The sequence below is a fragment of the Triturus cristatus genome, chromosome 6 (assembly GCF_964204655.1).
Source record: "Triturus cristatus chromosome 6, aTriCri1.1, whole genome shotgun sequence".
Taxonomy (NCBI): domain Eukaryota; kingdom Metazoa; phylum Chordata; class Amphibia; order Caudata; family Salamandridae; genus Triturus; species Triturus cristatus.
This window is the reverse complement of record NC_140589.1, coordinates 797,818,542-797,839,059: the sequence shown is the minus strand read 5'-3', so window position 1 is coordinate 797,839,059 and position 20,518 is coordinate 797,818,542.

The window sequence follows — 20,518 nt, the reverse complement described above, 5'->3', positions numbered from 1 at the left end:
AAAAATCACAAGACAATACCAAGAATGAAAAACACGACAATACCAGAAATTACAAGCCCCAAGGGGTGGAGTCAGGCAGAGGCAACAGGCAGAGGCACACAGAGGAAACTGGCAGGCAGGGGTCTGGAACACCTCCCAGGAGGAGGTTGGAGGCTCAATGGCGGTGCAGTAGGAGCGGAGCTGCTGGGAAGAGAGTTTGCCTTCGACTAAGGGTCAGAGGTCTTACTCGCGCTCCCCCGCAGCGGCCGCCATTAAGTAGGGGAGGGGGGAGGGACGAGCAGCTTGGAGGCGGGATCAGTTGTGGACAGGGGGGTTGGGCGGCAGGGGCAGCAGCAGCGGGAAATAGAAGTGGAGAGAATGGGCACAACAGACAGATGCTGGCATTAAGGTGTAGGGAAAGAAAAATCACAAGACAATTCCAGAAATAAAAAACACGACAATATCAGGAATTACAAGCCCCAAGGAGCGGAATCAGGCAGAGGCAACAGGCAGACGCACACGGAGGAAACTTGCAGGCAGGGGTCTGGAACACCTCCCAGGAGGTGGTTGGAGGCTCAACGGCAGTGCAGTAGGAGCGGAGCTGCTGGGGACAGAGTATGCCTTCAACCAAGGGACAGAGGTGTTACCTTTTGTTTATTTTATTGACCACCCTTAGTGGCAAGCATATGCCCAGACATTGGTCCAATGTTCATTGTGCCTCTGGAACCAAGCTACATCCAATTGATGAGACCGAATTAGGAAGAAATTGGTTTTTGGTTGCTTGTGTTCCTGTTCAGGGAGGACCTGGCCTGGCAGTTCCGGCTGGACTGTTCCCATTGGAGCGTGGCCAAGACTAGTTTGCATATGGTTGGGTCCAAACTGGGATGGAATGCTACCCAAGTGATTCATAATGGTTAGACTTATTGCAAGCATTCCTCCCATCAACATTTGTGTGTTTGGCATGGGAAAAACCCTATGAGTATGAGACCAATGCTTAGTAATTCAGACCTGGCAGACCAACATCCAGCTCTGACTCAGTCAACATCATCATTCAGCTCTGACTCTGTCAGTCATCTCCTAATGCCATTGTACATCAGATCAATATTTGATCAACAACAGTGAGCTGGTGCTTACCCAATTCTAGAATGATGTGTGACACTGAAGGATGGATTTTCTGTCCCCAAATTCTTCTATTTCCTAAAAATGCACCCTGGTATGTCACAAAGTCATTCTTTAGTAAGATTGAGCTTGAACTTTGTTGTGGGGTGATAAGGTGTCTCGCATAGCTCTGTAGAGGTCTGCATTTGAATGGATATTCTTTCTTCCTAATATTCACAACTATTATTGAGCTATCTAACTGGTTGTGATTATGGACTCAGATTTTTGTCCTGCTGGATCATCCTTCAATCAAGACAAATGTGGAAAATTGCCACTTCAGTGACAATCTGGAAAGGGCAGATTGCCTATGGAAACAAACCTCTTTGTGGACAGGGATGGCTATGGCCAATATGCAGAATGAAACACTCCACAAATCTTCTCATATGATTTATTGATTTATACCCTGAAATTGTGTCAGTGAGGAAACAAAAAGGTAATTGGTAATCTGAGCCACTCATAATTACTTGGGATCACATTCCAGTGCCGTTTTTCACTTTATTAATTCAAGACCACTTTTATTACTGAATTAAATTGTAGGGAAGGAACGAGAGAGTTTATTTTTTTTAGTATATGGCACTTTAAATAATATGTTTTATGTCACCAGTGTGGAATTGTTTTTAAAAAATATAAAAAATTTGCAAATGTGTGTGAAAATTATTTATCATAATTGATGTATTCTATAATGCATAGATTCGTAACTGATGAATTAATGATGTAGCAACTAAAACTAATTTCCTAAGTCATTTAGGAAGGTAGATAATGAGACAAATAGTTATGCCACATTTTTGTGAAACACAATTATTTTCCAATATGGATTTAGTGTCTGATGTTCTGTTCAAGTTGCTCCTGCTCGTTCCCTCTCCCATCAGTGTTCCACTGCAAATAAATCTGTCCCCTTGTCTGTTCAGAATACCAAGTGAATGACACAAAGGTAAGAGTGATGTGCAATATTACAGGAAAGGCAGCAGAGTGAATGAAACTTTCACCAAATACCCAAAGTATCATTTTCAAGTATGTGTTGATGTGGATGTGTAAAATCAATGCCATTGTTAGAGGGATGTTTCATTTTGCATTTATCATCTCCAGAGGGTGTTTGCTGAGGGAGAAGTTGGAAGATTTCTCCTACCTTAGAAAGTGGGTTTGTGTTGAGGGGCGTGGCTTGGACGGCAGGGGTAATGGCTGCCTGAGTACGTCACTCCATCAGATCGGGGGAAGAAGAATACCGATCCCAAGAGATCTACGAGTGGGAAAGGCGCGCTTAATGTAATTTTGTGCATCAGAACCATAGCTGCTACTGCTGACGCCAGGACAAGGACACCCGAGGTGAGAGAAAAGAGGAAAATCATGATGAGCCCGGTGTAAGAAGCCAGAGTGCACAAGGAAAATGGCGATCCGTGCAACTCAAAACAAAACCGAAAACTGAAATGCGGAGGGAAAGCATCTTTAACCAGGGCCAGTAAGCCAAGACCTGAAGCAAGGGGAAAGGGAGACGAGCGGATACTTGCAAGTGCACGACACCGCCTCCAGCCGGCCTAACAAGGGGAGGTCACAAGGTAACATAGGTGCAGCGAGGAGCTAAGGGGCTCCCTACACCCCAATCGGTAAAAATTACTGAGAGCATGAGCGTAGGCTCTAACAAGGGCGGTGATTAAGGCGAGGAAAGGAGAGAGGAGTGTGCGCCCACGTAACGACGGCACCGGTAACAGAGCGGCCGGTTCTGGCGGACCCTCTCAAAAGAAGCAAAAACTAAACCTTCACACACTGCTGCGCTCAGCACCATGCCAGAAGTCACGCACCGGTACAAGTGAGGGATAGCTCCAGAGCCACAGCCTAATCACCAATAACCAGCACGGCGCAATACCACCAAGACAGCAAGACAGCGATAGTTGTCGGCACTACGAGCGGAGGTTAAGGCAGCGAAAGGGAAGAGCGACGGGTGGACCCCTGGCGGGTCATGCAGAGAAACAAAAGTGAAACCTCCATCCTCGGCTGAGCTTTGTAGCGAGAGATCCTCCAAAAGTGGCGACACAGAGATCAGAGCGCCAGAAATCAGGCACCAGCACCTACGGGGCCACATCGGCAATATCAGGCTAACACTAGCTCCAGTGCAATCGTAGCAGACAATTGCGGGAGCGGATAGCGTGAAAAAAAGAAGAAGAGCCAGCCCGAAAGCGAAACTGCCGTGTCTGTCAAAATGGCGCTTGGCACACAAAAGTAGGAGAAGAACCCAGACCCTTAGTGGACTAGATCACCCAAAATCCAAAAGAACGGTGCCCAAAATCAGCGGTGTGGCACCCACAACCAACACAATGACGACGTAAGTAAATGTACGGAGTAGCCCAGCTCTGGAGAACTAAAGAGGTCTGCTCAGTGTGCTTCTATAAAAAGAAACCCTGCAAAAAGAGTGTACACCCTATAATGAGAAGAGAGCCCACCTGACTGTCCGGAAGCGGAGTAGCACCATTAGTGGCCCAATAGAGACCCAACAGGGAGCACCAATAGAATACAAATAGAATACCAACAGATACAGTGTACCAACAAGGAGGGAGGTGCCGGTTGGCAGAGTGGGCGAGTGGGCATTTGGGGGAGTCACCATACAGACCTCCATACAGGCCACCCTGATCCAACACAGCCCCAGTGCCAACACAAGAGTCCCAAAAAAAGGGAAGCAGCAGGGCTACGTCACACTGGCGAACGGGCACTGGAAGGCACCATACCAAGCGCATACGACGGAGGAGAGCGGCCCAACCTGTGGATAGGATAGGATAGAAAAGAGACTGCAGTCTGACACCAGGGTAGAAGCTACAGAAGATAGTAAGCGAAAGCGGACCACAGGCCATTGAGTATGGGGGCAACAACTACACCAAGAATTAGTGTAATACCTGCGTAATACCAGGAGAACCCACGGGTTACAAACATGGCAGAGAGAGAATCAAGGCTGCAACAACAGCTTAAAAAGAACAAGGGAGAACCGGCGATATCTGACTCCCCGCTCAAACAGAAACCAGACATCAACAGCACCCTAGATATGATCCTAAAGAAATTAGCAGATGTCCACAACTTGGCTAAAACCACAAAGCAAACCACAGATGCAGTCCAGCTCGAGATCGCAGCGGTCAGGGCCGACCTGAATACAGTTAATAACAGACTCGCCGCAGCAGAACAAAGAATCAGTGATGTAGAGGATAATACCCACAGCTCAAGTCAGGAGGTGAAGGCATTAACAAAAATTACCTCGTCACTCCAGAAACAGACAGCGGAGCTTGAAGATCGTAATCGGCGGGGGAACATTTGAGTACTGGGGTTCCCGGAGGGCGCAGGAGACTCAGCAGGCTCATGCTTAGCCTTTCTCGAGGACCTGATCCCCAAACTCACAAATGTTACATTTGACCACAAATTTGAGCTAGACAAGGCACACAGAGTCCCCACCTTCAAATCTACAACAAGGCAAGCAGCCCGGCCTATCATTTGCAAGCCTCTGAGATCACAGCACACGGAGTCCATCTTTAACTATGCGTGTAAAAACCACCAGATCACCTGGAAAGGACATAAGATCATTTTTACGCAGGACTATTCTAAGCCCACGGTCGATACTAGGAAGGGGTTCCTTGCCCTACGTGATAAACTCAGCAGAAAAAACATACAGTTCTCATTTGTTGGCCCCCTCCAAATTTAGGATAATTGACAGCGGCAGATCCTACCATTTCAATGACCCTAAGGAGCTGGCTGCATACCTGGACGGACTAATTTCTCAAGAAATGGAGACGTCACAAGCCGGGTCCAGCAAAAGGAGAGCCTCACCGGAGCCAGCCACTGTTTGAACACAACTCACTTACAGGGCCAGGGTTCTGCCTCTGCCTTCCTGGTGGTTTTGGATAGAGCCAATAAGCCAACAAGCACACCTACCTCACCAGCTAACCCAGTTTGCTCTATAGAGCAAGATGGGAATTGCAACCATTATCTACCTCATCAAGCTACACAGTCCTACCTCAATGGTTTACTCAGGCTTCGTCCGCAGACCAACAGACACTCGACGACGTCGGCGCTACGACATGAGATGCCTATGCACAACCCAAGAAACAAACCTCATATCCTTTATAGATGCAAATTTGACTTATGCACTCTTGTTGAAACGGTGGCTTTGGGATATATCAAGGGGCGGCCCACAACCACAGAGATGATACATAGCAAATAGGATCTCTTTGAGAATACAGCGATATAACCTACAAGGCAGTTATTCCCCGGAAGACGGGACGACAACCCTGTCGTCGCACATCTGACACACAAGGTTTTGCAGTAGGGGGAAGGGGCGGGGGTGGTGGACGAGGGGAGGGGGCTTGCTCAGTGCTTTGCTTTCTATATTCTCTATCTTCCTTTACATTTTCACCTCTTTTTTCTCTACAAACTGTATCTGGCATGCCCTGTTACCCAACGTAACTGGGAGACCTGGCAAATATGCATAACCGGAGACGACACTTACATAACATGCAGAACACCTGGGAGCTAAAGACGCACTGTACTGGGGGAGAAGGGAGGTAGAACAAATAGTGCCACCTACCAGCTCTAGATTCCAAGATAATGAATTTGAGAATTTGGTATAACGAATGGAAATAGCCGCCACGCCGCACCCTAGGTGATGACCCACAGTAACACACTCAACCTGGCAACGGACCTCAACATAGTGTCCCTCAATGTCAAAGGACTTAACCACCCTATTAAACGCAGGAAGATCTTAGACTACCTAGCTAAAACTAAAGGCGATATAATCCTACTACAAGAGACCAAACTATCCATGGAGGATGCCAAACTAGTGAGAGGTAAATGGATCTCACATATGGCTTGCTCACCCGCCGAAAAAAAGAAACAAGGGGTTATGACACTGATATCCAAAAGATCTAACATAACACTATACTCAGAGTCCCACGATAGTGAGGGCAGACTTTTGGTGACACATTTGAGAAGAGGAGTGGAGCTAATCCACGTGGCAAACATATACGCCCCAACGCGGATGACCCAGCCTTCTGGGATGAGGTTTCACACACGCTAGATAGCTTCCCCCAAAACGACCTCATGGTGGTGGCGGGGGATTTTAATATCCCACTGGATCATATAATGGATAGACAATCAACCTGCCAATATCACCCCACGAGCTTGCATGCTACACTCCAAAATATCTGCTAAAAGTGTAACCTTAAGAACGCATGGCACCTCCAGCACCCGGACACTAGGGACTACACATTCTACTCTAACCCACACAATTCCTACATAGGATAGACTAATACTAATCTCTGGGCCTCACACACATCTAATAGAACACTCAGATATAGCCCCAAGACTAGTATCAGATCACTCATGTATCAGCCTAAAACTGAGCGGGTGTCACAACGAAGCCATCCCCCGGAGATGGCGTTTTAACAGCACCACACTATCAGACCCCGCAAGCATAAAAAAGATTGAGACCATAACACCATACCTCAAATACAATGACTCCCCGGGGACTAGCACCAACACACTCTGGGATGCCCTGAAGGCGACTGTCAGAGGCACAGTAATTGAAATTAAATAAAAAATTAACGAAAATACAAACCTGAGAGTAACACAGCTTGAGCAGGATATTAAAAGCTTAGAGACGGCCCATGCAAGATAGCAAGCACCTAGCAAAACGAACACCAAAAAAGTACGAATACAACAAAATCCTGAGTGAGAGAGCTGGACTGTGGTTTAATAAATACAAGGCCCTTAACCTATGCGAAGCCAATAAAGCAGGGAAATTGCTTGCCTCCTAAAACACAAATGCAATCAGTTTGTGGTCTCATCCATCACAGACTCAAACAACAAAACCCACACAAGACTCAAAGACATCCTCAATACCTTTCAGGAGTTCTATCAAGAACTCTACAAAAACAATCAGACCCCTGACTTACAGGAATGCACAAAATACCTCAACAGACTCGGATTACCACAGCTAAGCACCGAAGATACACTTAGGTTAGGTCAAGAAATGAACAATACCGAAATTGAAATGGCAGTCAAATCACTGAAAGGAAACAAAGCCCCCGGGCTAGACGGGTTCACAGCCGCTTTCTACAAGACCTTCTTAAAACAGCTGAAACCTATCATGAAACAGGTCTTTAACCACTCTGCATCTAGAGGGACTGTGTCGCAATCCATGTCAGAAGCTAACATAATAGTGATTACAAAGGAGGGTAAAGACCACCTATCACCGAAAAACTACAGACCCATATCCCTTATTAACGTGAACTGCAAAATATACGCTAAGAGTTTGGCAGTCAGACTCAATTCTGCTCTCCCCAAACTAATAAGCAACTCCCAGGTGGGATTTCTATGCATTCGCATGTCTAACGACAATACCCGAGTTCTCTGCCACTTATTGGAGCATACGGCCACTAAATCAGAACAGGCAGTAGCTATTACCCTAGATGCCGAGAAGGTCTTCGATAGGGTCTCCTGGGCCTTCCGGGAGCGCTGCATGCAATCGTTCAACTTAGGGTAGGGATATATACGGATGGTGATGACCTGTATGGGGAGCCAACAACCCGTATTGTCGTTAATGGGTCGCTCTCTGAACCCTTTACACTGCAACAAGGTACAAGACAGGATTGCCCACTGTCCCCCTCTCTATTCTTACTGGCACTGGAACCCCTTATCCGGGACATCAAGCTAAACACAGACATAAAAGGGGTCGATATTAATGGAGTTGAAATCAAACTAGCCGCCTATGCAGATGACATACTAATAGTAACGGAAGAGTCAAAGGCTTCAATCACGGCCCTGATGCATACGATAGCAGAATACTCCGGGTTCTCAGGGTATAAGCTAAACAAGGACAAATCGCAATGCAAACCACTAAATATTCACTGCACGAGAGATATCCTGGGGGGGTCGGGCCTAGCATGGCAAGCAGGGTTTATCAAATATCTAGGAATACACTTCGGGAGCGACCTAATTGACACACTACATCACAATGAGAAACTACTACTAGAAAAGATTAAGAAACTTCTGGACTCCTGGTCTCCAAAATTCATAAAGTGGTGGGGCAGAATTGAAACTATCAAAATGATGATCACCCCAATGATTAACTACCTGATCACTATGCTCCGCTCCTCCTCTCAGATGATTTCCACCGCAAAGTGGATATCCCGATCTCTAAATTCCTCTGGCAAGGGAAGAAAGCACCAACAAATTAAGACTAGATAAAAAAACAAGGAGGGGGAAACCTAGAAGACTTCAGAATATTCCAGTTAGATTTTCTGGCAAAACAATGCTCATACTGGATATCACCCCCTACCGACTACACATCGGCTTGGCTTCAGGTAGAGAGGGCCATCCTGAACAATCTGAGCCTACTGGCTCTACTAACAGCAAATAGATACCACCACACCTCCAAGTCTATCTTTAAAAGACAAAAATTGTGCTACTAAAGGTAGATAAGAAGCTGGAGAATAGCATCAAAGGCTCTAAAATGGAATCACTCTGGGCCAATAGTAAGATTCTGTACAAGGGGAAAAGCCTACCCTTCGATACATGGATGGAGAAAGGTATCTACTACCCATACCAACTAGAAAACGAAACATATCCCATTACATTCACAGACCTCAAGTCAAGGCATAACCTAACTGACATCGAGTTCTATAACTTTTTTAAAATCAGAACGGCCTTGACTAAAACCAAATTATCAGCTGCACAACCATCAATCTCCCGATACGTGTCAAACATTAATAAATTAGGGAACCAGGTCTCGCACCTCTACAAACTCCTCCGCCCAAAATCGTCTAAACTTAATGACAAGACAACTGCCTATTGGGATAATCAAACTAAAACCACACATAAGAACATGAATGGGCCACACTATGGTACTCGGCCTCACACAATAAGATCTCCCCAGTGCTCTCACAAACAAAATGTTGGCTGCTCCACAAGGCTTTTTGGACCCCTGCACGTTTATTCTCATTAGGTCTCAGGGAGGACGCATTATGCTGGAACTGTAACAAGGAAAAGGGGGATATAGCACATCTTATCTTTCAATGCCCAACACTCAAAGCATTCTGGAAGAAAATCTTCGGTTTTATAAATGGACTGTTGGGCTGTACGCTAACAAAAGAATTTTCCACCCTCATCACTGCATTTATGAGCACAGAATTGAGATCAGATCACGATAAGTACCTACTAGATCTGCTGCTGACTGCAGCAGTGAAAATGGTACTAACCAATTGGAAAGACACAAGTAAGACTTCTTACAAAGGCTGGTTGAACTGGATCACGCATCTCAGAGGAGCGGACAACATTGCACTACAGAACTTACCCTGGAGACCGGCCTCCAGAGGGATGTGGAAATCACTCGACACGTACCTAGACTCTTATGAACCTCCATGAAAACAAGTTATGTCGGCGAAGCACATCCTCGTTCAACCCTATGTACAGACAAGCAATTCTAACTGGGCGCAACCACTATAGCCCCCGAGGGCCTGCATGTGTGCCAACATGGGTTCCAATTTCTCCACAGTATGTCAGATGTATGTCAGATTAACAAGTGATTAATAAGATATGTAACTCTCAGAGCCTGTCTCCTATCTCTTTTTTCACCCCTTTCTTTCCTGCCTTTTTCTGTCTGCCTTTCTCTCATTTTCAGTAAATAACGTCATGTGGGGTTAGCTAAACAAAACGTCTCATAATGTCTCAGGACACTGTTGTATAAACTGCGACTGGCTAACCTTGTAACAGAATTGCTATTGTGTTCTTGTATAAAAATAAATAAAACACTGTGAAATAAAAATAAAAAAATAAAAATAAAGTGGGTTTGTGTTAATGTCTTATTAGCTACGTAACTGTTCCTGATTTGCCAATGAGACCCTAACCATGATCATGCCATGCTGAATTTGCAGGATCTGTTAATAGCTTGTGTGATGTTTTTTATAAAACGTTTGGGTTACTGTCTTTTGTGGGATATTTTTCTCATTATTTTCCTTGGTTCAAATTATTCCTATCCTTCCCGAGATTCTGTCTATTTGTTTTTAGATTTTCTATTGGGATGTTGTCAGTACTTCTACTGAGTTTGACTCAGGTTTTTGCCTGGACTTGCACAATTAGGGATTTTTATTAAGATATTGACTCAGTTCTTCTGTGTTTCTGTATGTGACCTTTCATGGCGATTTCATGCATACTTTCTCTGTACCGCATTTAACTTAACTTTTTCTATAATAATAATTCACTTCTGGCCTTATTTTTAGCCTAGAACTCAGATCCTTATGCCTCCAATATTTATTTATGTCTAAGCTTTGCTAAATTGTATTATTCCAATGACTAGTGTAAGCTTTCTTTTTTTTAATTAAACTTTATTTATAATTTCTCAACAATTACAGACAGCGAAGCCAATTACTGTAATCACAGTAAGGAAAAAGGTTACCCAAAGAAGGAGAAAAATAAAACAGCCGAAGTAAAGAGACACGGGCAGATTGAGATACATAAAATATCAGAGCTCATCATATAATAGGGGAGAATAAAAGCATATTAGCATTCATACAATGATGTAGAGGGATGCCAGATACAACAGATGGCAGATGATTTACATTAATCCGTGGATACATCATCTTCAGAGTCAACCATGGACAACAAATAGCACTGCAATGGTTTCCAAATATCTTTAGGCCTTGATGTAATTGGCTGCAGAGAAGCGTATAATTCGGAAGTAGTGTCACAGTATGAAAAGTCTTTCAGCCAAGCTGCTACTGTGGAGGGGGAGGGAGGGGTGTGAGCTCCCCAATGTAGTGAAATTTGTCGCTTGGCTAAAAGTAAGGCTATAGCAGTAAAATGGCGAAGCCCCAGTGGTAATGTTTTAGCACACCCCAATAAAGCCAAAAGAGTGTCAGCTGGAAGTGGTCGCTCGATCATAAGAGATACAGCGGAAAAGATATCCTTTCAGAAGGCTGCTATCGTCTCACAAGTCCATGTCAAATGGGAAAAGTCTGCGTAATCTGTCCGATTTAGCAGGGACGAACTTTGCCAGTGCAGTGGGGGTAGTGTAGGCTCTGTGTACATACCTATAATGCAATGTCTTATGCCTGTGATTTCCTGACACAAGTTTAGTCTGCATACAGCAGAAATACCAAACCCTATCTGAGAGTAAAGTGCCCAGGTCACGTTCACATGCTGCCTGGGCTCTATCCAGCCTGGTAGGCTTTAATTGAATGGAAATATGATATCATTTAGAGACCAGATGGCTTTTATACGGTGGCGCGATCAGTAATGTAAGTGGTGTATAATCTTTGGGCTCAGAATGGTAGGTAGGCAACACTGCCCATAATGTACTGTGCAAACGATGGAATGTAAATCTATCCATGATCAACAATTGATCTGTTTTAGCCATCTGGAGCTGGGCTTGAGCACACGTTCCAGGAACAGGTCGCTCGCGATCCGCAGCTCATGCCTGTTAATCGTATGCATCACTCGATGTTCAAGAGTGAGCGGGAGCCAAGAGTGTTTTTTGAGTGGGACATGAGGGTAATAAAGAGACTACTCATCAAGATACCCAGGCACAGGTAAAAGCGGTGGGGTAAGGCCAGGTGTGGGGGAAGTCAACAGATGATGGGATAGGTAAAACTAACTAAATAAATAAATAAACCACTTACCTTGAGCTTGCTGCTTTGCCGGTGCTGTGAGCACACGGTAAGTTGTTTTATTCATTTAATTTTACCTATCCTCCATCTGTCAATTTCCCCCCTACCCTGCCCTGCTCCCGTAACGCTTCACCTCCCCTCCACTCTTACCTGTGCCGGCCACACCTGGAGATACCACAGAAGTTTAACCAATGCCCAACTAGAAGTGGCTAGAGTTTGAATTGTACTGGGATCACACGGTAGTCCTTGGGGTAGTATGGTGTTAAGGGGAAGATGTGGTAGCTGTGCACGCTCAGGTTTGGAAAACGGGCATCTGGATGATAGCAGTATTTAGCATAATGCGCTTGGGCTACAATAAATAGAGCTAGAGGTCGGGGACTCCAAAGCCGCCACGCTCATAAGGGAGTGTGAGGGCCTCCCAGCAAAAACGAGGCATCGAACCGGCCCATATTAATCGAATGAACATCTCACGTATTGAGGCAAAGAAACTACTGGTGAGAACAATGGGAATGTTTAAAGAAAGCGGGGTAGCACTGTTATTTTAATCACTGCTATACGCCTGGCCATGCCCAGCGGAAGCTTAATCCAGCTTTGTATTGAGTTTTTTCAAAGCAGGCCCATAATTGCGGCTGACCACGTACGAGTGGTCCCTGTGAATATGAATGCCCAGATATTTGGCAGACTCTGTGCACCATTGCAGAGGAAAGTCAAGATCACACTGGACCATTGAGCTGTGATTGGAAACAACTCAGACTTACTTCAGCTAATGTCCAATCAGGAGAACACGCCAAACTGCTGCACTTCACGCAATACATGAGGTGAATTGGCTACGTCGTCGCAAACAAACAACAAGGTAAGGCAATAGTGTCCCATGGGAAATTTAAGGCCTCTATGAAGATGTCTTTCCTGGAGGTGGCGTAAAAGAGGGACCATGGCGATTATAATTAAAAGAGGGGAAAGCAGGCAACCCTGTTGGGTGATGCACATTAAAGGGAAAGAGTCTGTAAGTGTTCCATTTAGACTCAATCTGGCCACTGGGTCCTGATTTAGCAGATGAATCAGCTTACGAAAGCCGCTAGGCATTCCCAATTTTGCTAGTGTGGTATGCCAAAAGGCCTACTCAAGGGAGTTGAATGCCTTTTCTGCATCTAATAATGCAACCACTGAGGGAACAGTAGGGGAAATTTGGTTGATGACTGCCAAGAGGTTACAAAGGTTAATTGAGATGGAGCGGTGTGGTACAAAACCGGATTGCATGGGACAGATAATGCAATCCATTACCAAAGAAAGGCAGGTAGCTAAGACTTTGGCCAATACTTTAGTTTTGAAATTGAGAAGAGATAAAGGCCGATATGAGGAACAGTTGTAAGATGGCTTATTGGGTTTTAGCAATATTGAAAAGACTGCTTTGCGCTGCGTGGGGTGTAAATGGCCACGCACATGAGATTCGGCATACATTTGCAATAAATGCGGTTCCAGAAACTGTTTATAGGCCTTGTAAAAGTCACTGGTGAACCCATGTAAGCCAGGCGCCGTGGATCCACTTAAGTCGTCCATGGCCTGCGAGAACTCCTCGCATGTGATTGGAGAGGCAAGAAATTGCTGTTGGCCGGTTTCAAGCCACACCATGCCAATTTCTTATCTTATCTTATCTTAATAGTGACTTATAGAGCACTCGTACACCGGTTGGTTTCATGGCGCTGAGAAACTAGGGGGTTACCAGTCCGGAGCAGATTATTCGTAAGCCTGTGTGAATAACCAGGTTTTTAGAGATTTTCTGAATTTAAGCAGATTGGTGCTAAGTCTGATTTCCAGGGGGAAGGAGTTCCAAAGGCGTGGGGCTAGGGTCGCAAACCTGCAGCCCCCTTGGTGTTTCAATTTGAAGGTGGGTATTGTCAGAAGGTGGAGTTGGGCTGCACGGAGATTCTGAGTGGGGGTGTAGCATGAGATGATTTTGTCAATGAATTTGGGGCTGCGACCGTATAGGGATTTGAACACCAGGCAGCCGACTTTGATGGTGCATCGCTGAGGAATAGGGAGCCAGTGCAGCTTCCTGAGGAGGGGGGAAGCGTGTTGCCATATGGGCTGTTTGTGTATTAGTCGGGCCACCTGGTTCTGTACCAGCTGAAGTCACTTGGTGAGGCCAAGAGGAAGTCCCAGGTAGGTGGCATTTGCGTAGTCCAGACAGGACAGGGCCAGAGCTATCACCACCTGGACCAGTGCAGTGTGGGACAGTAGTCTGCTTATTTTTCTGATTTTTTCGTAGCTGCAAGCGGAGACCACCGTGCCTACGTGCGTTTTTAGGGACAAGTCGTTGCCTATGGTGACCCCTATGCTTTTTACTGAAGTGGAGGGAGCGGGGGGTCCCAGGTTGCTAGGCCAGTTTTGTGGGCCCCACGGATTGCGACCTCCCCCTGTCAGAATTAATTCTGTTTTTAATTCTGTTTTGCTGGGGTTGAGTTTTAAGTGGTTGAGGTTCATCCATTGCTGGATGAAAGTCATGGTAGATTGGAAGTCAGTTATAGATTCGGGGGAGTTGTCGATTGAGAACATGAGTTGGAGGTCATCTGCATAGTTGACGGTGGTCACCTTCCTGTCTTTCAAAGATCTTATCAGTGGAAGTAGATAGAGGTTGAAGAGATGTGGTGAGAGCGAAGAGCCCTGTGGGACCCCACAGGTTGTTTTTAATTTGGGGGCAGTAAATTGGCCGCTGCGGACTGCCTGGGTGTGGTTTTCTAAAAAGGAGTTAATCCAGCTAAGGGCTGGGCCCTGAAAACCTGCCACTCTGACATGGTCCACGAGTATGTTATGGTCGACCGTGTCAAATGCGGCAGAGAGGTCAAGCAGTATCAGGGCATGGTGATTGCCACTGTCCGCGTTTTCTCGTAGGGAGTCCAGTATTGCTACGTCACTGTTTCAGTGGAGTGAGCAGGCCGAAAGCCGGCCTGGCTAGGGTCAAAGAATCCCGTCTGTTCCAAGAAGTTGGACAGGCATTTTGCCACATGGGCTTCTAGTAGCTTATCCATGTAGGGGAGCAAGGAGATGGGGCAGTAGTTTGCTAGTGTCTGGGGGTCAGCGCTGGGTTTCTTTAGGAGGGGGACTACTATAGCCTCCTTGAAAGCCTTAGGGACGCAGCCCTGGGACAGGGGGTGATTAAGAGGGAAAGGGCTGGGTCTGGGAAGGCCAAAAAGGACGATTTCAAGACGTGAGGGGGCAGTGGTCAAGGGGAGAGCCCGATTTGACTTTAGCAGGTAGGTTATTCAAGGTCTCTGTGTCAATGGGTGGGAAAGAGTCCAGAGAGTGGGGGTTCCTGGGTGTGGACGGGGTAATATCTTGTGGGGGCCTGTGCGGAATGCTGGCTTTGATGTCAGTGATCTTATCGATAAAAAAATGATTCAAGGAGTCACACAGGGCATGTGACGGCTTGGGATTACTTAGAACTCTCTCAGGGTTTGACAGTTTGTCAACATTTGTGAATAATTCTTTGGCTTGGTTGTTGGAGTTGAGAATTTGTGATGAAAAATAGGCTGCCTTGGCTGCAGAGATGGCCTTCTTGTAATCCTTCAGGGCCCGGCCATAGGTAGTTTTTCCTTTTTAAGAGTAGTCCTGCCTCCACTTTCTTTCCATTTGACGGAGGGAGCATTTTTGGGAGTTTAGGTCGGGGGTGAACCATCTCTGAGCCTCATGCCAGCGGGTGAGGCTGATTCGTTTAAGTGGGGCATGTGAGTTACTGGCCGCTAATAGCCAAGACGAGAAGGATTTTTCATGCAGGTTGACATCGGATGTGGGACGGGGGGCTGTGTTAATTAGAGTGGCGGTGAAGTCGTTGTTGTCGATGGAGAGCCATTTTCTCGCCATCAATTCCTCCTAAGGTGGGCAATTTCCCTATGGGCTTGTGCTTTAAGGAGAATTTTACCAAGTGAAGATCAGACCATACACAGGGCATTATAGATGGAGCTGATATCACTAATTTGGTAGTCCAGAGTTGATCTAGAGTATGGCCTTTCGAGTGGGTGGTTGAGAAGATCTGTTGAGTAAAGTTCATGTTTTTTAATAGTTCTGTTAGCTTGGTGGATTGTGGTCCTTCTTGAGGGCCATTAGCCCAATAGTTGAAATCCCCAATTAGGAGGATTTTGGTATGGTTAGTGACTAGGGGTGCGATTTGTTCAGCTAACAGGTGTGGGAATGGGGGCATGTACTGAGGTGGCCTGTAGAGTAACATGCATATGAGCTGGGCCGAGTTGGATATAAATGTTATCACTGCGTTGTCAGTAGCGAAGAGATTGAGTGGGGCGAGGGCAGAAAAACTATGGTTTTTGTGGATAATGGCCGCTACTCCGCCACCTGTCTTGCCAGGCGAACGGTTAGTTTGTAGGGTATAGTATTCGCAGGGTAGGGCAGCTAAGATGTCTGGTGAGGATTCTGAGGTGAGCCAAGTTTCTGTGATTAAAAGAATGTCAGGTTGTTCAGAGTTAAGGAGGCTGAAGATTTCCAGCTGATGTTTGACTAGTGAACGAGTGTTGAGATATACATGCATAACATGGTATGGAGGGTGAAGCAAATGCACTAATGTATGGCCTTGTCGCACCTTCACCGTACCGATGCGCTCAAGCATACTTTCCCAGATAGTGACAGCACGTTGAGCTAGGTCATGAAATTCACGCAATCATTTTGACCTATCGTGAAGCTGATGGTCATGGGTTGCTTCTCTGTTATCAGAGTCCAGGAGACGAAGCCTGTCTTCCAGTTTAGCGAGGTCAGCACGAATGCTACGAAGCACCCCTGCATGTTTTGAAATGCACACCCCTCGCACATAGTCCTTAAAGACCTCCCACAGTGTAGAGAGGCTCTCAACAGAGCCAGTATTTATGGAAAAAACTCGACAATAGCCTCCTGCACTATAGAACCGAAAACCATGCTGTAGAGCACTGTAGATGAAAAGCGCCACTGTCAAAACATAGGGATGCTATGTGTAATGTGATCACAACAGAGGTGTGGGAGATGAGCGATAGTGTAAAACCACAAGAGCGTGCTTGGAAACATGTACCAATGGTCAATGCGCATTCACATGTTATGTGGGCCAGAGTAAAAGGCATATTTCCTCTGCTTCAGAAATGTATGCAGCCTTGCATCCGACAGGTGGAATGTGTTAAGGAGGTCTGTGAGTGTCTGTAAACAATGTGGTTTGGAAATAGCAACAGGACCAGTGGAATCAAGCTCCGGCTGTCGGGTGAGATTCAGGTCGCCACCCATTAAAATACAATCAGCCTGGCATTGGCTGATCTCTGACGATAAACCAGTGAAGAAATCGGGCGAGTCGGTGTTTGGTGCATAAACATTGATGTGCAAGACTGTACGGCCTGCCAACTCGCCCATCACGAACAGGTGTCGACCGGCAGGGTCCACGGCAGTCCAAATCAGTCGGAAGGGGACATTGTTATGTATGAGGATGCACACCCCATGCGAATAGGAAATTTTGTGAGAAACACTTTGATGTGTACCTCTTTTAGCTGCGTATCTACAGTCTTGACTAGGTGCCAAATTTGTTTCCTGAAGAAAGGCCAACTTTACGGGGATTATTCAAACCTCTTCCTCCTGCAGCTACTATGCCTCCTGAGATACTCACCTATGAGCGACTGGTACTCTATGAAATTAGGGACATACACCAACATTCTGAATTTGTCCCATACAATCTCCCAATGAGCGAGAAAATTGCCCTCAATAATCTGCACGACAACCCACACATAATTATAAAACCAGCAGACAAGGGCGGTGGCATTGTTATCATGCAGTTTGGCAAATATGATGCCGAAATCATGAGACAACTTGCCAAGGAAACACACTACCCAACTCTCCCGTCCGATCCATTACCCAACATCCGTAGACAAATACAAGAAGTCACCAATCAGGCTTTACTCTCAGACATTATTTTAACAAAGGAATGCACTTTTATCAACAATCTGCGCTCCCAGACCCCAGTCATCTATGTCCTGCCAAAAATCCATAAAAATAACACCGATCCTCCCGGCCGCCCAATAGTCTCCGGTTGCAGCTCCATTTTGGAACCCCATGGCAAATACATTGATACCATCCTTAAGGAATTTATTGCCCTCATGGATACGTTTATCTGCGAGATCACAGACCTAATTAATATCACTGAGGGCAGACCTTTTAATGTCCCCCACAATGAAGGTTTAGCAGTTATTGAGAACCTCCTATGTACCAGTCCCCGGCCCCCTCTATTCCCTTCTGAATTCATACTGGACCTACTCCGCATTGCCCTAAGTAACAACTACTTCCTGTACAAGGACACATTTTACTTACAGGTCAAGGGAGACTCGATGGGAGAATGCTTCGCTCCCAACTTTGCTATCCTCTACGTCCATAATCTAGATACCACACATATTCTATCCACCACAAATCCCTTTCTCAACCAAATAGGAATATGGCGGAGACACATAGATGACATCCTTCTACTTTAGCATGACACTACAGACAATTTGTTGGCCTTCATCACTTGGCTTAATAATTGTCAGCCTCACCTCAAATTCACATCAGACTCTAGGTCCAACGATCTTCTTTTCTTGGACCTCACCCTCCATGCTGAAGATTGCTCCATTGGAACATCATTATACCGCAAACCCACTGAACGAAACACACTCCTACTTTACTCTAGTTACCATCACCATGGCCTTCGGGGTGGTCTACCATGTGGCCAGTTTGTTCGTATCTGAAGGAACGGCAAATGGTGAAAAGGTTATTTCCGTGAAGCTGTAATCCTTTCTGAGAAACTGATCAACCATGGATACCCCAACCGCTTGATTTCCCGTGTGTGCAAACGCGCATGGTATTGCCACAGGGATCTCCTTCTCTCACCAAATCCCAAACGTGTCAACTCACGCATCTCCTTTGTCTCCACCTATAGCCCATCCTGTAACAAATTCAATAAGATAATCAAAAAGAATTGGAACATACTCCGTACACAAACTACATCGGAGGAACCCTGAATATTTTTCTTAAAAAGGGGCAACAATTTATCAGACCAACTAGTACATGCTATCACATTGCCTGACATAACAAGCACACAACATCAATCACGTCCCTATGGGGCTTACCACCTATTTTTGGCCACTATAAATGCCAAACCTGCTCTGTCTATGCCCTTACTATCAAGACGAAAGAATTAGTTGCCAAGGGCCGCACCTACCAACTCAACAACTTTCCAGTTGCCGGCCCTCCAATGTTATCTACGCCATTCGGTGCCCTTGCAACCTGCTATACGTTGGGCAAACAACCCAAATGATCAAGCAACATATCACACAACACAAGACTCACATTAAATGTAAAATGGAGACAGCTCCCTTAGTCTCACATTACATGGAGAAAAAACACTCAGAGTCTGATCTGGTCTGGCAAGTAATTGACCAACCTGTCCTGCCCCGTTGCCATCTTAAATTTTCAGGATCCTACGCTCATCACTATCGAGTCTCACATTATGGCGATCCAGGTTCTCAGACATAGCGTCAAAGCATTGCGCCAGGATGTCAAATCTGGAATCAATGTAGTTAAAGCCGGCATGCAGCTCGGCCATGAAAGCAGCTGTGCTATCTGACGGGGGTCCACTGTTGAATAATCCAAGAAACTAGTAGATTCTGAGGGCAAATGTTGGTCGTGCAGGATCCTGGCAGGCTCAAAGGTAAGCTGTTTTTGCTTAGGGACCCCACATCCCATTATGTTATATGCGCCGTTCCTGTCAAAAGGGTGGTGCCAGAATTTACTGTGGCAATGGAGGCGCAGCAAGGGATAGTCAGGCGGAACCCAGATAGCAAAACTAACCAGGCATCAGATGTGGAGGCAATAGCGGAAACAGCAGCCTGTTACAGCACTGGCAAAAATTGGACACGGCAGATGGTAGACCTCTGGAGACAATAAAGGATATGTTTCAAATGTCACAATGAGTGTCAATCTCCAAAAGGTTGTTTAGGAGGGCTAAAATTGCACCGGTCGAGATAACACCTCCGTGGGTGAGAGAATGTACATCACAGAAAGTAATAAGGCCAAGCACTTCAGCTTCAGTCCGCAGCACCTGACCCCATTGCTCACACATGGGTAAATCACCAGCCAGTGAGGTATGGAAGAAAACAAGAGAGAGACAAGGAAGGTTCCAAGGCTGAGCATCAGCAGCGCAGCAAGAACCAGGCAGTCACCACTGGATTCTGCAGATGAAGTAATAGAATAATAGCAGGGACCACTTATTAATACAGTAATTGTGGTTGCATCGGTCCGATCAGCAGCGCCACACCCAGAAGCAATGCCGTGCCCTACCTCTCTGCTAAACTGCCATTCAAGTGGCGCTGCCAGTGCAGCGAGCGCCCAGCCCTGCAAGACAGGCCGCCACGGCCTACAAGCCTGGCCAGGAGCTCAATAAGGGCAGCAGGTCCATGGCAGCACAGCGAGTGGCCGCGCTACTGGAGTCTTCCATGTCGCAGCCCGAGTGAGTGCGTCTGATGCCCAGGCCCTCCGGTGAAAGCGGGGCCTGCCATGGGTGTCGGCTGCATTCAAAGCCCAGCTCGGGACCTCCAGCAGGTGTTTCGGCCACCGGCACCTGGCACACTGTGACTCCGCCCTCAGGCTCGCCCACAGGCCCTGTCCCCGAGGGGTGTCTGAAGCCATGTCAGACCGCCGCGGTGCGCAGACTGCTCAACATGGAACAAGATGGAGATAGGGTTCGATAGCTGGCCTCTAGT